Genomic DNA, 10,545 nt, shown 5'->3' with positions numbered 1-10,545 from the left:
TAAATTTGGGCTCAAACTAGAATTAGGCTTAGTCATTACTAACCAATTGAATTTACCTCTCATCTTTCAAGTCATGCTTAAGTCAAATCATGATCTACTGATCACTTTCTTTCTTATCTAAATCAGAATGAGTCAAAATTCCTTTTTTTTTTTATCAAGTAACAGATTTTCAACAATCAAATCTCTATCAAGTTGCAAAATTTTAGCAAGAAATTTTCATCTAATGCAATAGATTTTCATCTCCAAATCAGGCAAAATTTCAGCAATAATTGTAGCAGTAAATAAATTTCAAATTTCTATTTGAGCAGCAATTCCAGCCAACCAAATTACCTACCTAATGCGGCAGATTTCTAACATATTTCATGTAGATTTTCACTAGATTTTATGCACATATTTAGCAGATTTCAAACACAATCACAGTAGATTTCTAACCAATTTGGAGCATATTTTTATGCTCCAAGAAGTCTATAAATAGAGGGGTTGAGAGCTAGAGAAAAATGTCTTTTCTTATGTATTTTCTGTTAAGTTTTTCTTTTAATGAGTTGTGGTTTAAAATTCAGCATTCAAACTTGCAATTATTTCAATTCAATTGGCAACAATAGAGCACATTCGAAGAAATTTCAATCTTTGTAAGTCAGCAAAGTTCATATTCTGATCTTCTTTTAGCGTAATCTCTTGCTTTTAGATTTAGATTTTGTTTTTGAAAGAAGTATTCTACAACTCTCTAGTGATAAATCTCATGTTTATTTTTATTCAAGTTGTGTTATTAACTACTAAAATAAATTTCTAATTTTCTTAAGATTGAGGATAAAGCTTGTTGAGAACATATTTCTTTTATTCTAAATCTCTTATTTGTTCTTAATTGCTAAATAGATTCTTCTTTCTTCTACTTTAAATTTGTTGTTTAGAATTTAGATATTAGTTGTTTTTCTTAAAAAGGATATATCTAATGATTTAAAATTCTTACTCCATATTTTCTAAAATTGAAGGAAGAACGTAATTTTTATGAAAATTGAATTGTTCATTCAAAGATAATCTTCCGATCCACTAGTGATTGATTTCATAGTAAATCGTAGAAAAAGAAGATATTTATATTATCTAATAGAAATATATTATCTACAAGTGAATTCCAAGATATTATTTCTCACACTTAATTAAAAGAAATTTGCAAGAAGGTTTTCTTTCTCCATAAATCTCCTAAACACATTTTTCAACTAGGTTAAAATTATTTTTCAGATTTTCAAATATTTCAAGTTTTCAAACAAGTCCTCGTGGGATCGATACCTTGCTTGCCGATCTACTCTATAGATTCGTGCACTTGCGAGTGTTACTTAATTTGTCACAACAAGTTTTTGACGTCGTTGCCAGGGACTTGTGTTGAAAACTGTTTTGAAAATTTAAAATTAATTTTCTACTAGTTGTTTAAAAAGAATTTAAAATTTTGAAATTTTTTTTATAAAAAATCTGAATTTTTGTTCTTGTTTTGAATTATTCTACAGAAACCAAAGAACGACAAAGGATTGTTTGTGCTTGAAGAAAAGAAAATTGCATAAAAATTACTCCCAGCAGAGTAATTGCTAACCAGTGGACTCAATTGGAAGGTTTGAATTTTCTTAACCCTACCCACGAATCTCCTGTCCGTGGGTTCTGAACTGATTCTGTGTGATTATTTGTATATTCATATTTGCATAAAATATTTAGTAAGGGCATGAACCTCACCAAAATAAGGAGTGGATTTAATCACCACATTCTTGCCCACTTAAGTTAATCATCCCCTTTCATTTTAAAACCCAAGACAAACATCTAACTTAAAATCAAGTAGACGTCGGCTATAGGATTTCACATAGCTCATAGGAACCTCTCGGAAAGAGTTATCTTTTGACAAGCCTAGTGAGCACCTTACAAATTACAATGTCTAAGTAAGTTCTGTCAAAAATGAGAGTCGTATTGAGGCGCCTAAAGGAACTGATATTCTGAAGAGACCAATGCCCACTAGTATTCCTAGGAACTTACCTGGTTGTGTTTTGGTAGGCTTTAACTGGTAATCCTCTAGTTTACTCTGAAAGGGAGTAGGAGCCATCTAATTAGAAGAGAAGTGATTCTCATCAAAATTAGAATTGAAAAAAAAATTGATTACTCTCATATTATACTTTAAAAATACAAACTATTGATTGTGATTTGCTTGGTAAGATTTGTGTTTGTGAAGCCTTTTTAAAAACTTAGAAATTGGTTGGGTTCGAGATAGTTCAGGTCAGCTTGCTAGGGAAAAAATGACTGAAAACCATCAATCAGTTCATGATGATACCATAACTTTATAAGAGCGATTTGCCCTTAAGGAAACCCAACCTTCAAAATGCATTGTGTTACCTAACACTAATGCAACTCATTTTGAATTAAAACCTACTATCATTCAATTGCTTCCTACCTTTTATGGTAAGGAAAATGAGAATCCAAACTCTCATGTTGATGAATTCTTGGATATTTGTTCAACATTCAAATTTTAAAACTTTTCTGATGAATCTGTTAGGCTAAGGCTCTTTCCTTTTTCATTGAAAGACCAAGCAAGAGCTTAGTTGAATCACTTAGAGCCTAACTCAATCACCACTTGGAGAGATCTGAACTATAAATTTGTGTCCAAATTTTACCATATGCCTAGAACAAACCAATATATATTAGCCATCTCCACTTTCAAGCAGAAAGAGGAAGAGAAATTTCATGAGTCATGGGAAAGGTTTAAGGATCTTCAAATTAAGTGCTCTCATCACAATTTTGGAAAATGGTTGTTAGTCTAGTGTTTCTACAATGGTCTAACTAACACAAATCGTAATCTGGTTGAGTCCATGAGCGGTGGGTCATTTATGGCTAAGAGCACACCTGAAGCTTGGGCTCTTTTTAAAAGAATAGCTGAAAATTCCAACAATGGGATTTTAGTACTGAAAGTCGAGAGACGTCATAGTCTAAGAGAGAAATATATGAAGTTCAACCTAATGTGAGTATGAATGCACGACTGGATAGTTTGTCTAGGAAAGTTGATGCCCTTGCGTTAAGTCAAACTATGAAACTTATAAATCAGGTGCAATCTGAAATTTGTAGTGTTTGTGCCAGCTTCCTTAGGATATTTTTCTGTTTGACACTGTTGTTGCTCACACCTATATTCGAACTCGTAGTATTCTTCTTTTTCACAAAGGCTTTGCTTTTCTCAAGTTTTTCAGCATTCAACTTGTTTGGCTTCCGAAAGAATTTATTAAACTTTTTGACGAACATGACCAACATCTCAACATCTAAATCACCTTCATCATCAGACTCCTCTATAATTTCTTCAATTGTGGATAGAGCAATCCCTTTGGACTTCCTCGGTTTTGAAAGACTTGACTCAAATGTTTGTAGATTTCCTACCAATTGTTCAACTTTTATAGAATCGATGTCCTTACTTTCCCCAATAGCTGTAACTTTCGCCTGAAACCTCTCTCGAAGAGACCTAAGGATCTTACGAATAATTTTATTCTCAGGAATTTTCTCTCCTAGGTTGAAACTGGAGTTGACTATATCACTCAGCTTTACATAGAACTCATCAAATGTCTCATTCTCCTCCATACGTAGAGTTTCAAAACTAGTAGTCAACCTCTGAAGTTTAGAAAGTTTTACAGCCATAATTCCTTCGTGAGTAGTTTCTAAGATCATCCAATCTTCTTTTGCTATCTCACAAGTAGAAATTCTTCTAAATTCTTCCGAGCAAACACAACTAAAAATTGCATTTATTGCCTTGCTATTCCATCCAACTTTTTCATAGTCTGACCTATCCCATGACTCTATCGGTTTATCAGCAAGTTTATCATCCACCATGTACATTGGTGGACTCCAACCGTTCACAACGGCAAATCATACTCGTTCATCTATAGACTTCAAGTAAGTTCTCATTCTAGCTTTTCAATATCCATAATTTGATCCATCTAGGATAGGAGGTCTAATAGATGATGGTCCATCTCTATGAAAATCCATGCCTATCTGATCTCTCTCAAAGAGTGAGAGAACCTGCTCTGATACCAATTGAAAAACCCCTAGACACAAGTATGTATCTAAATACTAGGCAATGATATCACTCGTTCACTTAAGTAAAAGTCCGTAGAAATATTAAGAACGAAAGCAGAGATGAATGCCAATATTTTAACGTGGAAAAACCCAAACGAGAAAAAACCACGGATCCAAACTCGGATCAAAACCAATCACTAGTATAGTAGCAGTTACAAGACTGACTCACAAAATAACCCGTCGATCCAAACGACTTTGTTCCTCTCAGTCTTGCTCGTTAGAACCCACGATTCACTACTTCTTGTGATTGAAGTCCAACCTCAATAACCCTCGAGATTGATCTTTCGTCTAGATAACCCTTAAGATGAAAGATTAACTTTTTAATGATGAGTGGAACCTTGTTAGTTGAAGAACCGATGTAGCCTCAAGAAGTCTGCTTCAATAATGCTTCTTCAACAACCCTAGAGATAGGGCATCACAATCCTTATATATGATATCCAAAATAGAGCCAAATCCAAGTCTTATCCGTACTCACGAAAGTCCAAATTTTATCAAACTTCGTTAGTGCGTTCGAACGCGGCCCGACCCGGGTGCGTTCGAACGCGGCCCGACCCGGGTGCGTTCGAACGCGGTGACTTGATCTCGGGTGCGTTCGAACGCGGTGACTTGATCTCAGGTGCGTTCGAACAGGCCCGAGTGCATTCGAACGCGACAACTTGAATTCATCAGGTTGCGTTCGAACGCTTTTGTGAATACGGTGTGAACTCAACAACTTTTCTCCAATAATTTTACAATTCTTCAAACCAGAGATATTCTAGACTTGTATAAAGCTCATATACATGTAAAAATACACTTAGCATATTTTGTACACAATTGCCAATAATTAAAAACCTAACATAAACCACTACCTAATACTCTTAAATATGTGTTTTTAGGCTCTTCTAAAACCCTTCCTATTATTATAGCATCTGATTTGGGTAAAAAATAGGAGGAAAAACTTGTGAGTGTCTTAAAAGAATATAAGGAAGCTATAGGATAGACCATAGCTGATATCAAGGGAATTAGTCCTGATGTGGTTATGCATCGAATCCATTTAGAGGAAAATGCAAAAGAATCTCGTGAACTGCAATGGAGGTTAAATTCTATGATGAAGGATATTGTTAGAGCTAAAGTGCTAAAATTATTAGATGCAGGTATTATCTACCCAATTTTGGATAGTGCATGGGTGAGTTCAATTCATGTTGTGCCTAAAAAGTCTGGCATTACAGTAGTGCAGAATAAGAATAATGATTTAGTACTCACTCGTGTTCAAACAGGGTGGCGTGTTTGCATTGACTATCGAAAACATAATCTTCTAACTAGGAAGGATCATTTTCCCTTCCTTTCATTGATCAGATGCTAAAAGGTTAGCCGAACATGCTTATTATTATTTTTTAGATGGTTATTCTGGCTATAACCAAATCCCTATAGCACCTGAGGATCAAGAGAAGACTATATTTACTTGCCCCTTTGGAACATTTGCCTATCGTCGCATGCCTTTTGAGTTATGCAATGCTCCTGGTACCTTTTAAAGGTGCATTATTAGCATATTCTCAGATATGGTAGAACGGTTCTTGAAAGTTTTTATGGATGACTTTTTTGTCTTTGGGTCATCATTTGATGATTGCTTACACCACATGTCTCTAGTCTTAGAAATGTGCAAAGAGAAAAGCCTAGTGCTTAATTAGGAAAAATGTCACTTTATGGTGAAGAAAGGAATTGTTCTAGGACATATTATTTCTAAAGATGGGATCGAAGTCGATAAGGCTGAAGGAAATCCGATCATTTTTGGGTCATGCGGGTTTTTACCGACCATTTATTAAGAATTTCAGTAAGATATCACGACCTTTATGTAATTTAATGGCTAAGGATTCTCAATTTGTCTTTAATGAATAATGTCTTAAGGCTTTTCAACGATTAAAAACTGAATTAACTCTGCTCCTATCATTCAACCACCAAATTGGGATGAGCCTTTTGAGATTATGTGTGATGCATCTAACTATGCAATTGAAGTAGTTTTCGGACAACGAGTTAATAGGTTACCACATGTGATCTATTTTGCTAGTAAAACCCTGAATTATGCATAACTAAATTATTCCACTACTGAGAAAGAGTTGCTAGCAGTCGTGTTTGCTTTAGACAAATTTAGATCCTATCTCTTAGGGTCTAAAGTTATCATCTATTCTGATCATGCAGCACTTAAGTACCTTTTCACTAAAAAGGATGCTAAAGCCCGTTTAATTCATTGGATTCTATTGCTACAAGAATTTGATCTTGAAATTAGGGACAAGAAAGGTTCTGAAAATGTTGTCGCAGATCACTTATCTAGGCTTATCCTAGAATCATCTTATGAATCCAAATTAATATCTGAATATTTTCCTGATGAGCAGCTAATGAGTGCTTCTCAACTACCATAGTATGCTGATATTGTCAACTATCTTGCTATTGGTCAAATGCCTCCGCATTGGACCAAGCAAGATAAGTCCAAATTTTTAACTGAGGTCAACTTCTTTTTCTGGGATGACCCATACTTATTTAAGTATTGCCTAGATCAAATCATTAGGAGATGTGTGTTTGATGATGATTTTTATAAAATCATTTCTTTTTGTCATGATCAAGCATGTGGGAGCCATTTTAACTCTAAAAAGCATACTGCAAAAATTTTGCAATGTGAGTTTTATTGGCCCTCCATCTTTCGTGATGTTCATGAGTATTGCAAAGTTTGTGAGAGATGTCAAAGACTATGGAGTACTTCAAAGAGGAACATGATGTCACTCAATCCAATTTTAATTATTGAAATTTTGATGTCTTGGGGTATAGATTTCATAGGACTATTTCTAAATTCTTTTGGTTATGAGTATATTCTTGTTGCTGTAGATTATGTTTCAAAATGGGTTGAAGCTATAGCTTGTAGAACAAATGATCACAAAGTTATAATCAAGTTTTTGAAAGACAATGTTTTTGCTCGTTTTGATACGTCGTGTGCCATTATAAGCGATGGGGAGAAACATTTTTGCAATCAAGTCTTTAAAAGACTTATACTTAAATATTCTGTCATGCATAAGGTTGCCACTCCCTATCACCTCAAAACTAGCAGCCAGGTCAAGATATCCAATGGAGAGATCAAAAGAATTTTGGAGAAGACGGTTAACCCCACTGGGAAATATTGGTCCTTAAGGCTTAGTCATGCATTGTGGGCATATTGGACTGCATTTAAATCTCTTATTGGGATGTCCCCATATCGAATTGTCTTTGGTAAGGCTTATCACCTTCCTGTAGAGTTAGAACATCGAGCTTATTGGGTGATTAAGCAACTCAATTTTAATATTGATAAGGCAGGTGCTCATAGGAAATTATAATTGAATGAGCTAAAGGAAATTAGAAATGATGCTTATGACTATGCTAAAGGCTATAAGGATAAAATGAAATAATATCATGATAAATACATTTTGAGAAAATCATTTAGTCTTGGTCAGAAAGTCCTACTTTATAATTCGCGTTTACATATTTTTTCTGAGAAATTGAGAAGTAAGCGGACGGGACCTTTTACTATACGCACTGTCTATCCTTATGGAGCTGTCGAGATTGAAAACCTTAAAAATGGTGAGGTATTTAAGGTGAATGATCAAAGGCTTAAATCATTTTTAGAATTGTGCAATCGAGGGGTGCCTCATCACCTAGTGGCTAAATCCACTAACAGAATCCTCACTACAAGGACCATCTAGAAAGCAAGAAACCACTAGCATTGCTAAACCATGAAATTCCAAGTTAAGTTAATAAGAAAATTAGGATCGTAATACAGCATATTATACATATATACTCTAGTGTTACAGTGTGATTCAGATTTGGATCTATCTCCTTATGTTTAATTGCAGCATGCCTTTCTATTATGATTTTGGGAGAATGAATAGTTTTAATAAGGTTAGAATGTATATTAATGCTAAATGAGAAGATAATTGGATACCTTGCCTACATTTTTGAGATTGATTGACTCTAGCTATGTTCGCTTTGTGAAAATTTACTAATATTTACTAGTGTATATTCTTAGTATGAGGTCTTGAGTGTAATTGCAAAGTTTGAGATTTGCTGATCTGAGTTGATGTAATTGTCAGTATTCTTGGGTTGATTTTGCTAAATGTTGTTACAAAATCAATAAGGAGCAAAATTTTAGGTGATTTTATTGTTTTCTTTTCAAGATTTTTTAATTACTTGAGTCTTGTATTATTTTTTTGTTTAATTAACTTAATGAATTTTGTGGGTAAATTCACTGCAAACCCTCACGAGACACAACTCGTCCACTAGTGGAAGCTAGGGGTTTAAAGGCTTGTTGCATATGCTAAATGCAATCGCGATGCCTGCGAAAGTGAGTTAGAATTTTATATTTTATTTTTTTCTTTCTGAATTCTTCATTCTTCTGTTTTGCTCGAGGACTAGCAAAAATCTTAGTTTGGGGGTATTTGTTAAATTCATAATTGTATTATTTGTTATGCCCCAAATTATTAAATATTAATATTTTATTTTAACTAATTAATCTATTTTAGTTATATGTAGACTTTGGTCAATTGAATCTCATTTAATCACTAAAAATAATCAAATTTAGGTCAAACTAGAATTAGGCTTAGCCACTACTAACCAACTAAATCTACCTCTCATCTTTCAAGTCATGCTTAAGTCAAACCATGATCTACTAATCACTTTCTTCCTTATCTAAATCAGAATGAGTCAAAATTCTTTTTTTGTAATCAAGTAACAGATTTGCAGCAATCAAATCTCTATCAAGTTGTAGAATTTTAGGAAGAAATTTTCACCTAATGCAGCAGATTTTCATCTCCAAATCAGGCAAAATTTTAGCAATGATTGCAGCAGTAAACAAATTTCAAATTTCTATTTGAGCAGCAATTCCAGCCAACCAAAATGTCTTTTCTTGTGTATTTTCTGTTAAGTTTTTCTTTTGATGAGCTGTAGTTTAAAATTCAGCATTCAAACTTGCAATTGTTTCAATTCAATTAGCAACAACAGAGCACATTCGAAGAAATTTCAATCTTTGTAAGTCAGCAAAGTTCATATTCTGATCTTCTTTTAGCATAATCTCTTGCTTTTAGATTTAGATTTTGTTTTTGAAAGAAGTATTCTATAACTCTCTAGTGCTAAATCTCATGTTTATTTTTATTCAAGTTGTGTTATTAGCTACTAAAATGAATTTCTAATTTTCTTAAGATTGAGGATAAAGCTTGTTGAGAACATATTTCTTTTATTCTAAATCTCTTATGTGTTCTTAATTGCTAAATAGGTTCTTCTTTCTTCTACTTTAAATTTGTTGTTTAGAATTTAGATATTGGTTGTTTTTCTTAAAAAAAGATATATCTAATGATTTAAAATTCTTACTCCATATTTTCTATAAATGAAGGAAGAATGTAATTTTTATAAAAATTGAATTGTTCATTCAAAGATAATCTTCCAATCTACTAGTGATTGATTTCTTGGTGAATCGTAGAAAAAGAAGAGATTTATATTATCTAATAGAAATGTGTTATCTACAAGTAGATTCCAAAACATTATTTCACACTTAATTAAAAGAAATTTGCAAGAAGGTTTTCTTTCTCCATAAATCTCCTAAACCCATTTTTCAACTAGGTTAAAATTAGTTTTAAGATTTTCAAACACTTCAAGTTTTCAAACAAGTCCTCGTGAGATTGATACCTTACTTGCTTATCTACTCCGTAGATTCGTGCACTTGCAAGTGTTACTTAATTTGTCACAACATTATACCATGTTCCATAGCCGAAAGCCACTTCAACCCTAGCCCATCCCTAGTTAATGCCCTAACTATTTCCACACCAAATTTCAGCCTCAAACTCAACCCCTAAGGGCTAAAATCAGCCCAAAGCCCAAAGTGAACCTAATAGACACATGCTAGACTATCAAGTTGAGGGCTTTTGTCCATTTGACCAAATTACTATGAAATTTCCGAGCCCTTTCCATAGACACCTAAAGACACCTAAAGACCTAAAATCCATACCCATCCTCTTGCTTAGATTCAGGCTCAGATTTGAAGTAGAAGGACACAACATTTGAAAGCTCTAACCAACTAGATCTAGTCTAGCCAGCCAAATTCCGGTGCCCAAGCTGAGGTCGACTTCCTTCTTATTTTGGCTCATATATTACATATTTGAGAGAGCCCCAAACTAGGGTTATATCAAATTTTCCCATCATAATAAATGTTAAATTGCTTCCCCTTCTTCTATTAAATTTACTTCCCATCATTTTTTAAATTTAAAATAAAATGCACTTTCAACCATCTTACGCTATATAAGATTACAAGCCTTAAATCTTAGTTATTATCTATCACAATGTACTTCGCTTTAAATATATGATCATGGAATAAAAAATTTTAATCATCTTAATATTATAGGTAAAATATCCAAATTTTCTCAAACAATGAGATTATTAATAATTTTAGGTATATTATGATAATTT

At 33.4% G+C, this 10,545-nt stretch overlaps 1 non-coding gene across 1 annotated transcript; it reads right to left on the bottom strand.

Annotated features, from left to right (window-relative positions):
* Positions 1-2,665: 2,665 nt before the first annotated feature.
* LOC140795829 (small nucleolar RNA R71) lies at positions 2,666-2,770 on the bottom strand. The gene has a single exon (XR_012110361.1). It is a non-coding gene; the product is annotated as a small nucleolar RNA R71 (small nucleolar RNA).
* Between the last annotated feature and the right edge of the window lie 7,775 nt (positions 2,771-10,545).

This window comes from Typha latifolia, chromosome 9 (genome assembly GCF_019914945.1).
Source record: "Typha latifolia isolate L0001 chromosome 9, TyphaL0001v2, whole genome shotgun sequence".
Taxonomy (NCBI): Eukaryota; Viridiplantae; Streptophyta; class Magnoliopsida; order Poales; family Typhaceae; genus Typha; species Typha latifolia.
The sequence above is the reverse complement of the archived record's forward strand: the minus strand, read 5'-3'. Positions and strand labels throughout refer to the sequence as shown.